The sequence below is a fragment of the Pangasianodon hypophthalmus genome, chromosome 1 (assembly GCF_027358585.1).
Source record: "Pangasianodon hypophthalmus isolate fPanHyp1 chromosome 1, fPanHyp1.pri, whole genome shotgun sequence".
In the NCBI taxonomy this organism is placed as follows: Eukaryota; Metazoa; Chordata; class Actinopteri; order Siluriformes; family Pangasiidae; genus Pangasianodon; species Pangasianodon hypophthalmus.
This window is the reverse complement of record NC_069710.1, coordinates 35792931-35810210: the sequence shown is the minus strand read 5'-3', so window position 1 is coordinate 35810210 and position 17280 is coordinate 35792931. Positions and strand designations below refer to the sequence as shown.

Genomic DNA, 17280 nt, shown 5'->3' with positions numbered 1-17280 from the left:
CAGTCTTCTGTTAGGTGTGAGACACACGGTCATGTCCATATCCTGCCTGACCAGTAGATGGAGCCCGCATGAGCTCCCCACTAGTATCTTGTGCTGACTTGGAAAGGGAGGGGCCATAAATTATGCAAGGCCCTGCCCCGAGGCTTTCTGCACCCTCATCCAGCTGCCCACAGCCTTGCTGGGCCCTTCTCATACAGACAAAGGAGTTCATACTTACCTGGCAGGGGCGATACCATGATCAGGAAGGTGGTTCGCCCAAGGCGAGGCTCAGCCATTGCACTCGGGCTGTACTGACCCTTGCGAATTCCCCAAATGTGGGAATCTCGACTGCATAATTTCTGATAGTGGGGGACTGCGTTCGCGCTCTCCCCTGACACGCAACTCTGGTGGAAAGAAAGATAGAGCCGTGCTATGTGTTTGTGGTTAGGCCTCACACAGAGACATATGGGCACCAGAGGGCGACGTGTGGAGAAAACCCACCTGGCTCCAGGCATGCTGGTTTCTTCAGTCTTCTGTTAGGTGTGAGACACACGGTCATGTCTATATCCTGCCTGACCAGTAGATGGAGCCCGCATGAGCTCCCCACTAGTATCTTGTGCTGACTTGGAAGGGGACGGGCCAGAAATTATGCAAGGCCCTGCCCCGAGGCTTTCTGCACCCTCATCCAGCTGCCCACAGCCTTGCAGGGCCCTTCTCATACAGACAAAGGAGTTCATACTTACCTGGCAGGGGCGATACCATGATCAGGAAGGTGGTTCGCCCAAGGCGAGGCTCAGCCATTGCACTCGGGCTGTGCTGACCCTTGCGAATTCCCCAAATGTGGGAATCTCGACTGCATAATTTCTGATAGTGGGGGACTGCGTTCGCGCTCTCCCCTGACACGCAACTCTGGTGGAAAGAAAGATAGAGCCGTGCTATGTGTTTGTGGTTAGGCCTCACACAGAGACATATGGGCACCAGAGGGCGACGTGTGGAGAAAACCCACCTGGCTCCAGGCGTGCTGGTTTCTTCAGTCTTCTGTTAGGTGTGAGACACACGGTCATGTCCATATCCTGCCTGACCAGTAGATGGAGCCCGCATGAGCTCCCCACTAGTATCTTGTGCTGACTTGGAAAGGGAGGGGCCATAAATTATGCAAGGCCCTGCCCCGAGGCTTTCTGCACCCTCATCCAGCTGCCCACAGCCTTGCAGGGCCCTTCTCATACAGACAAAGGAGTTCATACTTACCTGGCAGGGGCGATACCATGATCAGGAAGGTGGTTCGCCCAAGGCGAGGCTCAGCCATTGCACTCGGGCTGTGCTGACCCTTGCGAATTCCCCAAATGTGGGAATCTCGACTGCATAATTTCTGATAGTGGGGGACTGCGTTCGCGCTCTCCCCTGACACGCAACTCTGGTGGAAAGGAAGATAGAGCAGTGCTCTGTGTTTATGTGGCTCTGTGTTTGTGGTTAGGCCTCACACAGAGACATATGGGCACCAGAGGGCGACGTGTGGAGAAAACCCACCTGGCTCCAGGCGTGCTGGTTTCTTCAGTCTTCTGTTAGGTGTGAGACACACGGTCATGTCCATATCCTGCCTGACCAGTAGATGGAGCCCGCATGAGCTCCCCACTAGTATCTTGTGCTGACTTGGAAAGGGAGGGGCCATAAATTATGCAAGGCCCTGCCCCGAGGCTTTCTGCACCCTCATCCAGCTGCCCACAGCCTTGCAGGGCCCTTCTCATACAGACAAAGGAGTTCATACTTACCTGGCTGGGGCGATACCATGATCAGGAAGGTGGTTCGCCCAAGGCGAGGCTCAGCCATTGTACTCGGGCTGTACTGACCCTTGCGAATTCCCCAAATGTGGGAATCTCGACTGCATAATTTCTGATAGTGGGGGACTGCGTTCGCGCTCTCCCCTGACACGCAACGCTGGTGGAAAGAAAGATAGAGCTGTGTTTGTGTGGCTCTGTGTTTGTGGTTAGGCCTCACACAGAGACATATGGGCACCAGAGGGCGACGTGTGGAGAAAACCCACCTGGCTCCAGGCGTGCTGGTTTCTTCAGTCTTCTGTTAGGTGTGAGACAAACGGTCATGTCCATATCCTGCCTGACCAGTAGATGGAGCCCGCATGAGCTCCCCACTAGTATCTTGTGCTGACTTGGAAGGGGAGGGGCCATAAATTATGCAAGGCCCTGCCCCGAGGCTTTCTGCACCCTCATCCAGCTGCCCACAGCCTTGCAGGGCCCTTCTCATACAGACAAAGGAGTTCATACTTACCTGGCAGGGGCGATACCATGATCAGGAAGGTGGTTCGCCCAAGGCGAGGCTCAGCCATTGCACTCGGGCTGTGCTGACCCTTGCGAATTCCCCAAATGTGGGAATCTCGACTGCATAATTTCTGATAGTGGGGGACTGCGTTCGCGCTCTCCCCTGACACGCAACGCTGGTGGAAAGAAAGATAGAGCTGTGTTTGTGTGGCTCTGTGTTTGTGGTTAGGCCTCACACAGAGACATATGGGCACCAGAGGGCGACGTGTGGAGAAAACCCACCTGGCTCCAGGCGTGCTGGTTTCTTCAGTCTTCTGTTAGGTGTGAGACACACGGTCATGTCCATATCCTGCCTGACCAGTAGATGGAGCCCGCATGAGCTCCCCACTAGTATCTTGTGCTGACTTGGAAAGGGAGGGGCCATAAATTATGCAAGGCCCTGCCCCGAGGCTTTCTGCACCCTCATCCAGCTGCCCACAGCCTTGCAGGGCCCTTCTCATACAGACAAAGGAGTTCATACTTACCTGGCAGGGGCGATACCATGATCAGGAAGGTGGTTCGCCCAAGGCGAGGCTCAGCCATTGCACTCGGGCTGTGCTGACCCTTGCGAATTCCCCAAATGTGGGAATCTCGACTGCATAATTTCTGATAGTGGGGGACTGCGTTCGCGCTCTCCCCTGACACGCAACTCTGGTGGAAAGAAAGATTGAGCTGTGTTTGTGTGGCTCTGTGTTTGTGGTTAGGCCTCACACAGAGACATATGGGCACCAGAGGGCGACGTGTGGAGAAAACCCACCTGGCTCCAGGCGTGCTGGTTTCTTCAGTCTTCTGTTAGGTGTGAGACAAACGGTCATGTCCATATCCTGCCTGACCAGTAGATGGAGCCCGCATGAGCTCCCCACTAGTATCTTGTGCTGACTTGGAAGGGGAGGGGCCAGAAATTATGCAAGGCCCTGCCCCGAGGCTTTCTGCACCCTCATCCAGCTGCCCACAGCCTTGCAGGGCCCTTCTCATACAGACAAAGGAGTTCATACTTACCTGGCAGGGGCGATACCATGATCAGGAAGGTGGTTCGCCCAAGGCGAGGCTCAGCCATTGCACTCGGGCTGTGCTGACCCTTGCGAATTCCCCAAATGTGGGAATCTCGACTGCATAATTTCTGATAGTGGGGGACTGCGTTCGCGCTCTCCCCTGACACGCAACGCTGGTGGAAAGAAAGATAGAGCTGTGTTTGTGTGGCTCTGTGTTTGTGGTTAGGCCTCACACAGAGACATAAGGGCACCAGAGGGCGACGTGTGGAGAAAACCCACCTGGCTCCAGGCGTGCTGGTTTCTTCAGTCTTCTGTTAGGTGTGAGACACACGGTCATGTCCATATCCTGCCTGACCAGTAGATGGAGCCCGCATGAGCTCCCCACTAGTATCTTGTGCTGACTTGGAAAGGGAGGGGCCATAAATTATGCAAGGCCCTGCCCCGAGGCTTTCTGCACCCTCATCCAGCTGCCCACAGCCTTGCTGGGCCCTTCTCATACAGACAAAGGAGTTCATACTTACCTGGCAGGGGCGATACCATGATCAGGAAGGTGGTTCGCCCAAGGCGAAGCTCAGCCATTGCACTCGGGCTGTACTGACCCTTGCGAATTCCCCAAATGTGGGAATCTCGACTGCATAATTTCTGATAGTGGGGGACTGCGTTCGCGCTCTCCCCTGACACGCAACTCTGGTGGAAAGAAAGATTGAGCTGTGTTTGTGTGGCTCTGTGTTTGTGGTTAGGCCTCACACAGAGACATAAGGGCACCAGAGGGCGACGTGTGGAGAAAACCCACCTGGCTCCAGGCGTGCTGGTTTCTTCAGTCTTCTGTTAGGTGTGAGACAAACGGTCATGTCCATATCCTGCCTGACCAGTAGATGGAGCCCGCATGAGCTCCCCACTAGTATCTTGTGCTGACTTGGAAGGGGAGGGGCCAGAAATTATGCAAGGCCCTGCCCCGAGGCTTTCTGCACCCTCATCCAGCTGCCCACAGCCTTGCAGGGCCCTTCTCATACAGACAAAGGAGTTCATACTTACCTGGCAGGGGCGATACCATGATCAGGAAGGTGGTTCGCCCAAGGCGAGGCTCAGCCATTGCACTCGGGCTGTGCTGACCCTTGCGAATTCCCCAAATGTGGGAATCTCGACTGCATAATTTCTGATAGTGGGGGACTGCGTTCGCGCTCTCCCCTGACACGCAACGCTGGTGGAAAGAAAGATAGAGCTGTGTTTGTGTGGCTCTGTGTTTGTGGTTAGGCCTCACACAGAGACATATGGGCACCAGAGGGCGACGTGTGGAGAAAACCCACCTGGCTCCAGGCGTGCTGGTTTCTTCAGTCTTCTGTTAGGTGTGAGACACACGGTCATGTCCATATCCTGCCTGACCAGTAGATGGAGCCCGCATGAGCTCCCCACTAGTATCTTGTGCTGACTTGGAAAGGGAGGGGCCATAAATTATGCAAGGCCCTGCCCCGAGGCTTTCTGCACCCTCATCCAGCTGCCCACAGCCTTGCAGGGCCCTTCTCATACAGACAAAGGAGTTCATACTTACCTGGCAGGGGCGATACCATGATCAGGAAGGTGGTTCGCCCAAGGCGAGGCTCAGCCATTGCACTCGGGCTGTGCTGACCCTTGCGAATTCCCCAAATGTGGGAATCTCGACTGCATAATTTCTGATAGTGGGGGACTGCGTTCGCGCTCTCCCCTGACACGCAACTCTGGTGGAAAGAAAGATTGAGCTGTGTTTGTGTGGCTCTGTGTTTGTGGTTAGGCCTCACACAGAGACATAAGGGCACCAGAGGGCGACGTGTGGAGAAAACCCACCTGGCTCCAGGCGTGCTGGTTTCTTCAGTCTTCTGTTAGGTGTGAGACAAACGGTCATGTCCATATCCTGCCTGACCAGTAGATGGAGCCCGCATGAGCTCCCCACTAGTATCTTGTGCTGACTTGGAAGGGGAGGGGCCAGAAATTATGCAAGGCCCTGCCCCGAGGCTTTCTGCACCCTCATCCAGCTGCCCACAGCCTTGCAGGGCCCTTCTCATACAGACAAAGGAGTTCATACTTACCTGGCAGGGGCGATACCATGATCAGGAAGGTGGTTCGCCCAAGGCGAGGCTCAGCCATTGCACTCGGGCTGTGCTGACCCTTGCGAATTCCCCAAATGTGGGAATCTCGACTGCATAATTTCTGATAGTGGGGGACTGCGTTCGCGCTCTCCCATGACACGCAACGCTGGTGGAAAGAAAGATAGAGCTGTGTTTGTGTGGCTCTGTGTTTGTGGTTAGGCCTCACACAGAGACATATGGGCACCAGAGGGCGACGTGTGGAGAAAACCCACCTGGCTCCAGGCGTGCTGGTTTCTTCAGTCTTCTGTTAGGTGTGAGACACACGGTCATGTCCATATCCTGCCTGACCAGTAGATGGAGCCCGCATGAGCTCCCCACTAGTATCTTGTGCTGACTTGGAAAGGGAGGGGCCATAAATTATGCAAGGCCCTGCCCCGAGGCTTTCTGCACCCTCATCCAGCTGCCCACAGCCTTGCAGGGCCCTTCTCATACAGACAAAGGAGTTCATACTTACCTGGCAGGGGCGATACCATGATCAGGAAGGTGGTTCGCCCAAGGCGAGGCTCAGCCATTGCACTCGGGCTGTGCTGACCCTTGCGAATTCCCCAAATGTGGGAATCTCGACTGCATAATTTCTGATAGTGGGGGACTGCGTTCGCGCTCTCCCCTGACACGCAACGCTGGTGGAAAGAAAGATAGAGCTGTGTTTGTGTGGCTCTGTGTTTGTGGTTAGGCCTCACACAGAGACATATGGGCACCAGAGGGCGACGTGTGGAGAAAACCCACCTGGCTCCAGGCATGCTGGTTTCTTCAGTCTTCTGTTAGGTGTGAGACACACGGTCATGTCCATATCCTGCCTGGCCAGTAGATGGAGCCCGCATGAGCTCCCCACTAGTATCTTGTGCTGACTTGGAAGGGGAGGGGCCAGAAATTATGCAAGGCCCTGCCCCGAGGCTTTCTGCACCCTCATCCAGCTGCCCACAGCCTTGCAGGGCCCTTCTCATACAGACAAAGGAGTTCATACTTACCTGGCAGGGGCGATACCATGATCAGGAAGGTGGTTCGCCCAAGGCGAGGCTCAGCCATTGCACTCGTGCTGTGCTGACCCTTGCGAATTCCCCAAATGTGGGAATCTCGACTGCATAATTTCTGATAGTGGGGGACTGCGTTCGCGCTCTCCCCTGACACGCAACTCTGGTGGAAAGAAAGATTGAGCTGTGTTTGTGTGGCTCTGTGTTTGTGGTTAGGCCTCACACAGAGACATATGGGCACCAGAGGGCGACGTGTGGAGAAAACCCACCTGGCTCCAGGCGTGCTGGTTTCTTCAGTCTTCTGTTAGGTGTGAGACAAACGGTCATGTCCATATCCTGCCTGACCAGTAGATGGAGCCCGCATGAGCTCCCCACTAGTATCTTGTGCTGACTTGGAAGGGGAGGGGCCAGAAATTATGCAAGGCCCTGCCCCGAGGCTTTCTGCACCCTCATCCAGCTGCCCACAGCCTTGCAGGGCCCTTCTCATACAGACAAAGGAGTTCATACTTACCTGGCAGGGGCGATACCATGATCAGGAAGGTGGTTCGCCCAAGGCGAGGCTCAGCCATTGCACTCGGGCTGTGCTGACCCTTGCGAATTCCCCAAATGTGGGAATCTCGACTGCATAATTTCTGATAGTGGGGGACTGCGTTCGCGCTCTCCCCTGACACGCAATGCTGGTGGAAAGAAAGATAGAGCTGTGTTTGTGTGGCTCTGTGTTTGTGGTTAGGCCTCACACAGAGACATAAGGGCACCAGAGGGCGACGTGTGGAGAAAACCCACCTGGCTCCAGGCGTGCTGGTTTCTTCAGTCTTCTGTTAGGTGTGAGACACACGGTCATGTCCATATCCTGCCTGACCAGTAGATGGAGCCCGCATGAGCTCCCCACTAGTATCTTGTGCTGACTTGGAAAGGGAGGGGCCATAAATTATGCAAGGCCCTGCCCCGAGGCTTTCTGCACCCTCATCCAGCTGCCCACAGCCTTGCAGGGCCCTTCTCATACAGACAAAGGAGTTCATACTTACCTGGCAGGGGCGATACCATGATCAGGAAGGTGGTTCGCCCAAGGCGAGGCTCAGCCATTGCACTCGGGCTGTACTGACCCTTGCGAATTCCCCAAATGTGGGAATCTCGACTGCATAATTTCTGATAGTGGGGGACTGCGTTCGCGCTCTCCCCTGACACGCAACTCTGGTGGAAAGAAAGATAGAGCCGTGCTATGTGTTTGTGGTTAGGCCACACACAGAGACATATGGGCACCAGAGGGCGACGTGTGGAGAAAACCCACCTGGCTCCAGGCATGCTGGTTTCTTCAGTCTTCTGTTAGGTGTGAGACACACGGTCATGTCCATATCCTGCCTGACCAGTAGATGGAGCCCGCATGAGCTCCCCACTAGTATCTTGTGCTGACTTGGAAGGGGACGGGCCAGAAATTATGCAAGGCCCTGCCCCGAGGCTTTCTGCACCCTCATCCAGCTGCCCACAGCCTTGCAGGGCCCTTCTCATACAGACAAAGGAGTTCATACTTACCTGGCAGGGGCGATACCATGATCAGGAAGGTGGTTCGCCCAAGGCGAGGCTCAGCCATTGCACTCGGGCTGTGCTGACCCTTGCGAATTCCCCAAATGTGGGAATCTCGACTGCATAATTTCTGATAGTGGGGGACTGCGTTCGCGCTCTCCCCTGACACGCAACTCTGGTGGAAAGAAAGATTGAGCTGTGTTTGTGTGGCTCTGTGTTTGTGGTTAGGCCTCACACAGAGACATATGGGCACCAGAGGGCGACGTGTGGAGAAAACCCACCTGGCTCCAGGCATGCTGGTTTCTTCAGTCTTCTGTTAGGTGTGAGACACACGGTCATGTCCATATCCTGCCTGACCAGTAGATGGAGCCCGCATGAGCTCCCCACTAGTATCTTGTGCTGACTAGGAAGGGGACGGGCCAGAAATTATGCAAGGCCCTGCCCCGAGGCTTTCTGCACCCTCATCCAGCTGCCCACAGCCTTGCAGGGCCCTTCTCATACAGACAAAGGAGTTCATACTTACCTGGCAGGGGCGATACCATGATCAGGAAGGTGGTTCGCCCAAGGCGAGGCTCAGCCATTGCACTCGGGCTGTGCTGACCCTTGCGAATTCCCCAAATGTGGGAATCTCGACTGCATAATTTCTGATAGTGGGGGACTGCGTTCGCGCTCTCCCCTGACACGCAACGCTGGTGGAAAGAAAGATAGAGCTGTGTTTGTGTGGCTCTGTGTTTGTGGTTAGGCCTCACACAGAGACATATGGGCACCAGAGGGCGACGTGTGGAGAAAACCCACCTGGCTCCAGGCGTGCTGGTTTCTTCAGTCTTCTGTTAGGTGTGAGACACACGGTCATGTCCATATCCTGCCTGACCAGTAGATGGAGCCCGCATGAGCTCCCCACTAGTATCTTGTGCTGACTTGGAAAGGGAGGGGCCATAAATTATGCAAGGCCCTGCCCCGAGGCTTTCTGCACCCTCATCCAGCTGCCCACAGCCTTGCAGGGCCCTTCTCATACAGACAAAGGAGTTCATACTTACCTGGCAGGGGCGATACCATGATCAGGAAGGTGGTTCGCCCAAGGCGAGGCTCAGCCATTGCACTCGGGCTGTACTGACCCTTGCGAATTCCCCAAATGTGGGAATCTCGACTGCATAATTTCTGATAGTGGGGGACTGCGTTCGCGCTCTCCCCTGACACGCAACTCTGGTGGAAAGAAAGATAGAGCCGTGCTATGTGTTTGTGGTTAGGCCACACACAGAGACATATGGGCACCAGAGGGCGACGTGTGGAGAAAACCCACCTGGCTCCAGGCATGCTGGTTTCTTCAGTCTTCTGTTAGGTGTGAGACACACGGTCATGTCCATATCCTGCCTGACCAGTAGATGGAGCCCGCATGAGCTCCCCACTAGTATCTTGTGCTGACTTGGAAGGGGACGGGCCAGAAATTATGCAAGGCCCTGCCCCGAGGCTTTCTGCACCCTCATCCAGCTGCCCACAGCCTTGCAGGGCCCTTCTCATACAGACAAAGGAGTTCATACTTACCTGGCAGGGGCGATACCATGATCAGGAAGGTGGTTCGCCCAAGGCGAGGCTCAGCCATTGCACTCGGGCTGTGCTGACCCTTGCGAATTCCCCAAATGTGGGAATCTCGACTGCATAATTTCTGATAGTGGGGGACTGCGTTCGCGCTCTCCCCTGACACGCAACTCTGGTGGAAAGAAAGATTGAGCTGTGTTTGTGTGGCTCTGTGTTTGTGGTTAGGCCTCACACAGAGACATATGGGCACCAGAGGGCGACGTGTGGAGAAAACCCACCTGGCTCCAGGCATGCTGGTTTCTTCAGTCTTCTGTTAGGTGTGAGACACACGGTCATGTCCATATCCTGCCTGACCAGTAGATGGAGCCCGCATGAGCTCCCCACTAGTATCTTGTGCTGACTAGGAAGGGGACGGGCCAGAAATTATGCAAGGCCCTGCCCCGAGGCTTTCTGCACCCTCATCCAGCTGCCCACAGCCTTGCAGGGCCCTTCTCATACAGACAAAGGAGTTCATACTTACCTGGCAGGGGCGATACCATGATCAGGAAGGTGGTTCGCCCAAGGCGAGGCTCAGCCATTGCACTCGGGCTGTACTGACCCTTGCGAATTCCCCAAATGTGGGAATCTCGACTGCATAATTTCTGATAGTGGGGGACTGCGTTCGCGCTCTCCCCTGACACGCAACTCTGGTGGAAAGAAAGATAGAGCCGTGCTATGTGTTTGTGGTTAGGCCACACACAGAGACATATGGGCACCAGAGGGCGACGTGTGGAGAAAACCCACCTGGCTCCAGGCATGCTGGTTTCTTCAGTCTTCTGTTAGGTGTGAGACACACGGTCATGTCCATATCCTGCCTGACCAGTAGATGGAGCCCGCATGAGCTCCCCACTAGTATCTTGTGCTGACTTGGAAGGGGACGGGCCAGAAATTATGCAAGGCCCTGCCCCGAGGCTTTCTGCACCCTCATCCAGCTGCCCACAGCCTTGCAGGGCCCTTCTCATACAGACAAAGGAGTTCATACTTACCTGGCAGGGGCGATACCATGATCAGGAAGGTGGTTCGCCCAAGGCGAGGCTCAGCCATTGCACTCGGGCTGTGCTGACCCTTGCGAATTCCCCAAATGTGGGAATCTCGACTGCATAATTTCTGATAGTGGGGGACTGCGTTCGCGCTCTCCCCTGACACGCAACTCTGGTGGAAAGAAAGATTGAGCTGTGTTTGTGTGGCTCTGTGTTTGTGGTTAGGCCTCACACAGAGACATATGGGCACCAGAGGGCGACGTGTGGAGAAAACCCACCTGGCTCCAGGCATGCTGGTTTCTTCAGTCTTCTGTTAGGTGTGAGACACACGGTCATGTCCATATCCTGCCTGACCAGTAGATGGAGCCCGCATGAGCTCCCCACTAGTATCTTGTGCTGACTAGGAAGGGGACGGGCCAGAAATTATGCAAGGCCCTGCCCCGAGGCTTTCTGCACCCTCATCCAGCTGCCCACAGCCTTGCAGGGCCCTTCTCATACAGACAAAAGAGTTCATACTTACCTGGCAGGGGCGATACCATGATCAGGAAGGTGGTTCGCCCAAGGCGAGGCTCAGCCATTGCACTCGGGCTGTGCTGACCCTTGCGAATTCCCCAAATGTGGGAATCTCGACTGCATAATTTCTGATAGTGGGGGACTGCGTTCGCGCTCTCCCCTGACACGCAACGCTGGTGGAAAGAAAGATAGAGCTGTGTTTGTGTGGCTCTGTGTTTGTGGTTAGGCCTCACACAGAGACATATGGGCACCAGAGGGCGACGTGTGGAGAAAACCCACCTGGCTCCAGGCGTGCTGGTTTCTTCAGTCTTCTGTTAGGTGTGAGACACACGGTCATGTCCATATCCTGCCTGACCAGTAGATGGAGCCCGCATGAGCTCCCCACTAGTATCTTGTGCTGACTTGGAAAGGGAGGGGCCATAAATTATGCAAGGCCCTGCCCCGAGGCTTTCTGCACCCTCATCCAGCTGCCCACAGCCTTGCAGGGCCCTTCTCATACAGACAAAGGAGTTCATACTTACCTGGCAGGGGCGATACCATGATCAGGAAGGTGGTTCGCCCAAGGCGAGGCTCAGTCATTGCACTCGGGCTGTACTGACCCTTGCGAATTCCCCAAATGTGGGAATCTCGACTGCATAATTTCTGATAGTGGGGGACTGCGTTCGCGCTCTCCCCTGACACGCAACTCTGGTGGAAAGAAAGATAGAGCCGTGCTATGTGTTTGTGGTTAGGCCTCACACAGAGACATATGGGCACCAGAGGGCGACGTGTGGAGAAAACCCACCTGGCTCCAGGCGTGCTGGTTTCTTCAGTCTTCTGTTAGGTGTGAGACACACGGTCATGTCTATATCCTGCCTGACCAGTAGATGGAGCCCGCATGAGCTCCCCACTAGTATCTTGTGCTGACTTGGAAGGGGAGGGGCCAGAAATTATGCAAGGCCCTGCCCCGAGGCTTTCTGCACCCTCATCCAGCTGCCCACAGCCTTGCAGGGCCCTTCTCATACAGACAAAGGAGTTCATACTTACCTGGCAGGGGCGATACCATGATCAGGAAGGTGGTTCGCCCAAGGCGAGGCTCAGCCATTGCACTCGGGCTGTGCTGACCCTTGCGAATTCCCCAAATGTGGGAATCTCGACTGCATAATTTCTGATAGTGGGGGACTGCGTTCGCGCTCTCCCCTGACACGCAACTCTGGTGGAAAGAAAGATTGAGCTGTGTTTGTGTGGCTCTGTGTTTGTGGTTAGGCCTCACACAGAGACATATGGGCACCAGAGGGCGACGTGTGGAGAAAACCCACCTGGCTCCAGGCGTGCTGGTTTCTTCAGTCTTCTGTTAGGTGTGAGACAAACGGTCATGTCCATATCCTGCCTGACCAGTAGATGGAGCCCGCATGAGCTCCCCACTAGTATCTTGTGCTGACTTGGAAGGGGAGGGGCCAGAAATTATGCAAGGCCCTGCCCCGAGGCTTTCTGCACCCTCATCCAGCTGCCCACAGCCTTGCAGGGCCCTTCTCATACAGACAAAGGAGTTCATACTTACCTGGCAGGGGCGATACCATGATCAGGAAGGTGGTTCGCCCAAGGCGAGGCTCAGCCATTGCACTCGGGCTGTGCTGACCCTTGCGAATTCCCCAAATGTGGGAATCTCGACTGCATAATTTCTGATAGTGGGGGACTGCGTTCGCGCTCTCCCCTGACACGCAACTCTGGTGGAAAGAAAGATTGAGCTGTGTTTGTGTGGCTCTGTGTTTGTGGTTAGGCCTCACACAGAGACATAAGGGCACCAGAGGGCGACGTGTGGAGAAAACCCACCTGGCTCCAGGCGTGCTGGTTTCTTCAGTCTTCTGTTAGGTGTGAGACAAACGGTCATGTCCATATCCTGCCTGACCAGTAGATGGAGCCCGCATGAGCTCCCCACTAGTATCTTGTGCTGACTTGGAAGGGGAGGGGCCAGAAATTATGCAAGGCCCTGCCCCGAGGCTTTCTGCACCCTCATCCAGCTGCCCACAGCCTTGCAGGGCCCTTCTCATACAGACAAAGGAGTTCATACTTACCTGGCAGGGGCGATACCATGATCAGGAAGGTGGTTCGCCCAAGGCGAGGCTCAGCCATTGCACTCGGGCTGTGCTGACCCTTGCGAATTCCCCAAATGTGGGAATCTCGACTGCATAATTTCTGATAGTGGGGGACTGCGTTCGCGCTCTCCCCTGACACGCAACGCTGGTGGAAAGAAAGATAGAGCTGTGTTTGTGTGGCTCTGTGTTTGTGGTTAGGCCTCACACAGAGACATATGGGCACCAGAGGGCGACGTGTGGAGAAAACCCACCTGGCTCCAGGCGTGCTGGTTTCTTCAGTCTTCTGTTAGGTGTGAGACACACGGTCATGTCCATATCCTGCCTGACCAGTAGATGGAGCCCGCATGAGCTCCCCACTAGTATCTTGTGCTGACTTGGAAAGGGAGGGGCCATAAATTATGCAAGGCCCTGCCCCGAGGCTTTCTGCACCCTCATCCAGCTGCCCACAGCCTTGCAGGGCCCTTCTCATACAGACAAAGGAGTTCATACTTACCTGGCAGGGGCGATACCATGATCAGGAAGGTGGTTCGCCCAAGGCGAGGCTCAGCCATTGCACTCGGGCTGTGCTGACCCTTGCGAATTCCCCAAATGTGGGAATCTCGACTGCATAATTTCTGATAGTGGGGGACTGCGTTCGCGCTCTCCCCTGACACGCAACTCTGGTGGAAAGAAAGATTGAGCTGTGTTTGTGTGGCTCTGTGTTTGTGGTTAGGCCTCACACAGAGACATAAGGGCACCAGAGGGCGACGTGTGGAGAAAACCCACCTGGCTCCAGGCGTGCTGGTTTCTTCAGTCTTCTGTTAGGTGTGAGACAAACGGTCATGTCCATATCCTGCCTGACCAGTAGATGGAGCCCGCATGAGCTCCCCACTAGTATCTTGTGCTGACTTGGAAGGGGAGGGGCCAGAAATTATGCAAGGCCCTGCCCCGAGGCTTTCTGCACCCTCATCCAGCTGCCCACAGCCTTGCAGGGCCCTTCTCATACAGACAAAGGAGTTCATACTTACCTGGCAGGGGCGATACCATGATCAGGAAGGTGGTTCGCCCAAGGCGAGGCTCAGCCATTGCACTCGGGCTGTGCTGACCCTTGCGAATTCCCCAAATGTGGGAATCTCGACTGCATAATTTCTGATAGTGGGGGACTGCGTTCGCGCTCTCCCATGACACGCAACGCTGGTGGAAAGAAAGATAGAGCTGTGTTTGTGTGGCTCTGTGTTTGTGGTTAGGCCTCACACAGAGACATATGGGCACCAGAGGGCGACGTGTGGAGAAAACCCACCTGGCTCCAGGCGTGCTGGTTTCTTCAGTCTTCTGTTAGGTGTGAGACACACGGTCATGTCCATATCCTGCCTGACCAGTAGATGGAGCCCGCATGAGCTCCCCACTAGTATCTTGTGCTGACTTGGAAAGGGAGGGGCCATAAATTATGCAAGGCCCTGCCCCGAGGCTTTCTGCACCCTCATCCAGCTGCCCACAGCCTTGCAGGGCCCTTCTCATACAGACAAAGGAGTTCATACTTACCTGGCAGGGGCGATACCATGATCAGGAAGGTGGTTCGCCCAAGGCGAGGCTCAGCCATTGCACTCGGGCTGTGCTGACCCTTGCGAATTCCCCAAATGTGGGAATCTCGACTGCATAATTTCTGATAGTGGGGGACTGCGTTCGCGCTCTCCCCTGACACGCAACTCTGGTGGAAAGAAAGATTGAGCTGTGTTTGTGTGGCTCTGTGTTTGTGGTTAGGCCTCACACAGAGACATATGGGCACCAGAGGGCGACGTGTGGAGAAAACCCACCTGGCTCCAGGCGTGCTGGTTTCTTCAGTCTTCTGTTAGGTGTGAGACAAACGGTCATGTCCATATCCTGCCTGACCAGTAGATGGAGCCCGCATGAGCTCCCCACTAGTATCTTGTGCTGACTTGGAAGGGGAGGGGCCAGAAATTATGCAAGGCCCTGCCCCGAGGCTTTCTGCACCCTCATCCAGCTGCCCACAGCCTTGCAGGGCCCTTCTCATACAGACAAAGGAGTTCATACTTACCTGGCAGGGGCGATACCATGATCAGGAAGGTGGTTCGCCCAAGGCGAGGCTCAGCCATTGCACTCGGGCTGTGCTGACCCTTGCGAATTCCCCAAATGTGGGAATCTCGACTGCATAATTTCTGATAGTGGGGGACTGCGTTCGCGCTCTCCCCTGACACGCAACGCTGGTGGAAAGAAAGATAGAGCTGTGTTTGTGTGGCTCTGTGTTTGTGGTTAGGCCTCACACAGAGACATAAGGGCACCAGAGGGCGACGTGTGGAGAAAACCCACCTGGCTCCAGGCGTGCTGGTTTCTTCAGTCTTCTGTTAGGTGTGAGACACACGGTCATGTCCATATCCTGCCTGACCAGTAGATGGAGCCCGCATGAGCTCCCCACTAGTATCTTGTGCTGACTTGGAAAGGGAGGGGCCATAAATTATGCAAGGCCCTGCCCCGAGGCTTTCTGCACCCTCATCCAGCTGCCCACAGCCTTGCTGGGCCCTTCTCATACAGACAAAGGAGTTCATACTTACCTGGCAGGGGCGATACCATGATCAGGAAGGTGGTTCGCCCAAGGCGAGGCTCAGCCATTGCACTCGGGCTGTACTGACCCTTGCGAATTCCCCAAATGTGGGAATCTCGACTGCATAATTTCTGATAGTGGGGGACTGCGTTCGCGCTCTCCCCTGACACGCAACTCTGGTGGAAAGAAAGATAGAGCCGTGCTATGTGTTTGTGGTTAGGCCTCACACAGAGACATATGGGCACCAGAGGGCGACGTGTGGAGAAAACCCACCTGGCTCCAGGCATGCTGGTTTCTTCAGTCTTCTGTTAGGTGTGAGACACACGGTCATGTCTATATCCTGCCTGACCAGTAGATGGAGCCCGCATGAGCTCCCCACTAGTATCTTGTGCTGACTTGGAAGGGGACGGGCCAGAAATTATGCAAGGCCCTGCCCCGAGGCTTTCTGCACCCTCATCCAGCTGCCCACAGCCTTGCAGGGCCCTTCTCATACAGACAAAGGAGTTCATACTTACCTGGCAGGGGCGATACCATGATCAGGAAGGTGGTTCGCCCAAGGCGAGGCTCAGCCATTGCACTCGGGCTGTGCTGACCCTTGCGAATTCCCCAAATGTGGGAATCTCGACTGCATAATGTCTGATAGTGGGGGACTGCGTTCGCGCTCTCCCCTGACACGCAACTCTGGTGGAAAGAAAGATAGAGCCGTGCTATGTGTTTGTGGTTAGGCCTCACACAGAGACATATGGGCACCAGAGGGCGACGTGTGGAGAAAACCCACCTGGCTCCAGGCGTGCTGGTTTCTTCAGTCTTCTGTTAGGTGTGAGACACACGGTCATGTCCATATCCTGCCTGACCAGTAGATGGAGCCCGCATGAGCTCCCCACTAGTATCTTGTGCTGACTTGGAAAGGGAGGGGCCATAAATTATGCAAGGCCCTGCCCCGAGGCTTTCTGCACCCTCATCCAGCTGCCCACAGCCTTGCAGGGCCCTTCTCATACAGACAAAGGAGTTCATACTTACCTGGCAGGGGCGATACCATGATCAGGAAGGTGGTTCGCCCAAGGCGAGGCTCAGCCATTGCACTCGGGCTGTGCTGACCCTTGCGAATTCCCCAAATGTGGGAATCTCGACTGCATAATTTCTGATAGTGGGGGACTGCGTTCGCGCTCTCCCCTGACACGCAACTCTGGTGGAAAGGAAGATAGAGCAGTGCTCTGTGTTTATGTGGCTCTGTGTTTGTGGTTAGGCCTCACACAGAGACATATGGGCACCAGAGGGCGACGTGTGGAGAAAACCCACCTGGCTCCAGGCGTGCTGGTTTCTTCAGTCTTCTGTTAGGTGTGAGACACACGGTCATGTCCATATCCTGCCTGACCAGTAGATGGAGCCCGCATGAGCTCCCCACTAGTATCTTGTGCTGACTTGGAAAGGGAGGGGCCATAAATTATGCAAGGCCCTGCCCCGAGGCTTTCTGCACCCTCATCCAGCTGCCCACAGCCTTGCAGGGCCCTTCTCATACAGACAAAGGAGTTCATACTTACCTGGCTGGGGCGATACCATGATCAGGAAGGTGGTTCGCCCAAGGCGAGGCTCAGCCATTGTACTCGGGCTGTACTGACCCTTGCGAATTCCCCAAATGTGGGAATCTCGACTGCATAATTTCTGATAGTGGGGGACTGCGTTCGCGCTCTCCCCTGACA

General features: G+C 55.2%; 34 non-coding genes across 34 annotated transcripts; all 34 read left to right on the top strand.

Annotated features, from left to right (window-relative positions):
- Nucleotides 1-209: 209 nt before the first annotated feature.
- LOC128320598 (U1 spliceosomal RNA) lies at nucleotides 210-373 on the top strand. The gene has a single exon (XR_008304158.1). It is a non-coding gene; the product is annotated as a U1 spliceosomal RNA (small nuclear RNA).
- A 341-nt stretch (nucleotides 374-714) lies between these two features.
- Nucleotides 715-878, top strand: LOC128320552 (U1 spliceosomal RNA). Its single transcript, XR_008304095.1, has one exon. It is a non-coding gene; the product is annotated as a U1 spliceosomal RNA (small nuclear RNA).
- Nucleotides 879-1219: 341 nt separating this feature from the next.
- Nucleotides 1220-1383, top strand: LOC128320550 (U1 spliceosomal RNA). Its single transcript, XR_008304093.1, has one exon. It is a non-coding gene; the product is annotated as a U1 spliceosomal RNA (small nuclear RNA).
- A 357-nt stretch (nucleotides 1384-1740) lies between these two features.
- Nucleotides 1741-1904, top strand: LOC128320620 (U1 spliceosomal RNA). Its single transcript, XR_008304187.1, has one exon. It is a non-coding gene; the product is annotated as a U1 spliceosomal RNA (small nuclear RNA).
- A 350-nt stretch (nucleotides 1905-2254) lies between these two features.
- On the top strand, nucleotides 2255-2418 carry LOC128320548 (U1 spliceosomal RNA). The gene has a single exon (XR_008304092.1). It is a non-coding gene; the product is annotated as a U1 spliceosomal RNA (small nuclear RNA).
- Nucleotides 2419-2768: 350 nt separating this feature from the next.
- LOC128320547 (U1 spliceosomal RNA) lies at nucleotides 2769-2932 on the top strand. The gene has a single exon (XR_008304090.1). It is a non-coding gene; the product is annotated as a U1 spliceosomal RNA (small nuclear RNA).
- Nucleotides 2933-3282: 350 nt separating this feature from the next.
- Nucleotides 3283-3446, top strand: LOC128320546 (U1 spliceosomal RNA). Its single transcript, XR_008304088.1, has one exon. It is a non-coding gene; the product is annotated as a U1 spliceosomal RNA (small nuclear RNA).
- A 350-nt stretch (nucleotides 3447-3796) lies between these two features.
- On the top strand, nucleotides 3797-3960 carry LOC128320607 (U1 spliceosomal RNA). Its single transcript, XR_008304173.1, has one exon. It is a non-coding gene; the product is annotated as a U1 spliceosomal RNA (small nuclear RNA).
- A 350-nt stretch (nucleotides 3961-4310) lies between these two features.
- On the top strand, nucleotides 4311-4474 carry LOC128320545 (U1 spliceosomal RNA). Its single transcript, XR_008304087.1, has one exon. It is a non-coding gene; the product is annotated as a U1 spliceosomal RNA (small nuclear RNA).
- A 350-nt stretch (nucleotides 4475-4824) lies between these two features.
- On the top strand, nucleotides 4825-4988 carry LOC128320544 (U1 spliceosomal RNA). The gene has a single exon (XR_008304083.1). It is a non-coding gene; the product is annotated as a U1 spliceosomal RNA (small nuclear RNA).
- A 350-nt stretch (nucleotides 4989-5338) lies between these two features.
- On the top strand, nucleotides 5339-5502 carry LOC128320609 (U1 spliceosomal RNA). The gene has a single exon (XR_008304175.1). It is a non-coding gene; the product is annotated as a U1 spliceosomal RNA (small nuclear RNA).
- A 350-nt stretch (nucleotides 5503-5852) lies between these two features.
- On the top strand, nucleotides 5853-6016 carry LOC128320543 (U1 spliceosomal RNA). The gene has a single exon (XR_008304082.1). It is a non-coding gene; the product is annotated as a U1 spliceosomal RNA (small nuclear RNA).
- Nucleotides 6017-6366: 350 nt separating this feature from the next.
- On the top strand, nucleotides 6367-6530 carry LOC128320616 (U1 spliceosomal RNA). The gene has a single exon (XR_008304183.1). It is a non-coding gene; the product is annotated as a U1 spliceosomal RNA (small nuclear RNA).
- Nucleotides 6531-6880: 350 nt separating this feature from the next.
- LOC128320542 (U1 spliceosomal RNA) lies at nucleotides 6881-7044 on the top strand. The gene has a single exon (XR_008304080.1). It is a non-coding gene; the product is annotated as a U1 spliceosomal RNA (small nuclear RNA).
- Nucleotides 7045-7394: 350 nt separating this feature from the next.
- On the top strand, nucleotides 7395-7558 carry LOC128320597 (U1 spliceosomal RNA). Its single transcript, XR_008304157.1, has one exon. It is a non-coding gene; the product is annotated as a U1 spliceosomal RNA (small nuclear RNA).
- Nucleotides 7559-7899: 341 nt separating this feature from the next.
- On the top strand, nucleotides 7900-8063 carry LOC128320540 (U1 spliceosomal RNA). Its single transcript, XR_008304078.1, has one exon. It is a non-coding gene; the product is annotated as a U1 spliceosomal RNA (small nuclear RNA).
- A 350-nt stretch (nucleotides 8064-8413) lies between these two features.
- Nucleotides 8414-8577, top strand: LOC128320538 (U1 spliceosomal RNA). Its single transcript, XR_008304063.1, has one exon. It is a non-coding gene; the product is annotated as a U1 spliceosomal RNA (small nuclear RNA).
- Nucleotides 8578-8927: 350 nt separating this feature from the next.
- LOC128320596 (U1 spliceosomal RNA) lies at nucleotides 8928-9091 on the top strand. The gene has a single exon (XR_008304155.1). It is a non-coding gene; the product is annotated as a U1 spliceosomal RNA (small nuclear RNA).
- Nucleotides 9092-9432: 341 nt separating this feature from the next.
- On the top strand, nucleotides 9433-9596 carry LOC128320537 (U1 spliceosomal RNA). Its single transcript, XR_008304062.1, has one exon. It is a non-coding gene; the product is annotated as a U1 spliceosomal RNA (small nuclear RNA).
- Nucleotides 9597-9946: 350 nt separating this feature from the next.
- On the top strand, nucleotides 9947-10110 carry LOC128320595 (U1 spliceosomal RNA). Its single transcript, XR_008304151.1, has one exon. It is a non-coding gene; the product is annotated as a U1 spliceosomal RNA (small nuclear RNA).
- A 341-nt stretch (nucleotides 10111-10451) lies between these two features.
- On the top strand, nucleotides 10452-10615 carry LOC128320536 (U1 spliceosomal RNA). Its single transcript, XR_008304061.1, has one exon. It is a non-coding gene; the product is annotated as a U1 spliceosomal RNA (small nuclear RNA).
- A 350-nt stretch (nucleotides 10616-10965) lies between these two features.
- Nucleotides 10966-11129, top strand: LOC128320534 (U1 spliceosomal RNA). The gene has a single exon (XR_008304060.1). It is a non-coding gene; the product is annotated as a U1 spliceosomal RNA (small nuclear RNA).
- Nucleotides 11130-11479: 350 nt separating this feature from the next.
- Nucleotides 11480-11643, top strand: LOC128320612 (U1 spliceosomal RNA). The gene has a single exon (XR_008304178.1). It is a non-coding gene; the product is annotated as a U1 spliceosomal RNA (small nuclear RNA).
- A 341-nt stretch (nucleotides 11644-11984) lies between these two features.
- Nucleotides 11985-12148, top strand: LOC128320533 (U1 spliceosomal RNA). The gene has a single exon (XR_008304059.1). It is a non-coding gene; the product is annotated as a U1 spliceosomal RNA (small nuclear RNA).
- Nucleotides 12149-12498: 350 nt separating this feature from the next.
- On the top strand, nucleotides 12499-12662 carry LOC128320532 (U1 spliceosomal RNA). The gene has a single exon (XR_008304058.1). It is a non-coding gene; the product is annotated as a U1 spliceosomal RNA (small nuclear RNA).
- Nucleotides 12663-13012: 350 nt separating this feature from the next.
- Nucleotides 13013-13176, top strand: LOC128320531 (U1 spliceosomal RNA). The gene has a single exon (XR_008304057.1). It is a non-coding gene; the product is annotated as a U1 spliceosomal RNA (small nuclear RNA).
- Nucleotides 13177-13526: 350 nt separating this feature from the next.
- On the top strand, nucleotides 13527-13690 carry LOC113524653 (U1 spliceosomal RNA). The gene has a single exon (XR_003402577.1). It is a non-coding gene; the product is annotated as a U1 spliceosomal RNA (small nuclear RNA).
- Nucleotides 13691-14040: 350 nt separating this feature from the next.
- LOC128320608 (U1 spliceosomal RNA) lies at nucleotides 14041-14204 on the top strand. The gene has a single exon (XR_008304174.1). It is a non-coding gene; the product is annotated as a U1 spliceosomal RNA (small nuclear RNA).
- Nucleotides 14205-14554: 350 nt separating this feature from the next.
- Nucleotides 14555-14718, top strand: LOC117598549 (U1 spliceosomal RNA). Its single transcript, XR_004579195.2, has one exon. It is a non-coding gene; the product is annotated as a U1 spliceosomal RNA (small nuclear RNA).
- A 350-nt stretch (nucleotides 14719-15068) lies between these two features.
- Nucleotides 15069-15232, top strand: LOC128320528 (U1 spliceosomal RNA). Its single transcript, XR_008304053.1, has one exon. It is a non-coding gene; the product is annotated as a U1 spliceosomal RNA (small nuclear RNA).
- Nucleotides 15233-15582: 350 nt separating this feature from the next.
- Nucleotides 15583-15746, top strand: LOC128320594 (U1 spliceosomal RNA). The gene has a single exon (XR_008304150.1). It is a non-coding gene; the product is annotated as a U1 spliceosomal RNA (small nuclear RNA).
- Nucleotides 15747-16087: 341 nt separating this feature from the next.
- LOC128320610 (U1 spliceosomal RNA) lies at nucleotides 16088-16251 on the top strand. The gene has a single exon (XR_008304176.1). It is a non-coding gene; the product is annotated as a U1 spliceosomal RNA (small nuclear RNA).
- Nucleotides 16252-16592: 341 nt separating this feature from the next.
- Nucleotides 16593-16756, top strand: LOC128320527 (U1 spliceosomal RNA). Its single transcript, XR_008304052.1, has one exon. It is a non-coding gene; the product is annotated as a U1 spliceosomal RNA (small nuclear RNA).
- Nucleotides 16757-17113: 357 nt separating this feature from the next.
- LOC128320618 (U1 spliceosomal RNA) lies at nucleotides 17114-17277 on the top strand. Its single transcript, XR_008304186.1, has one exon. It is a non-coding gene; the product is annotated as a U1 spliceosomal RNA (small nuclear RNA).
- Nucleotides 17278-17280: the final 3 nt, after the last annotated feature.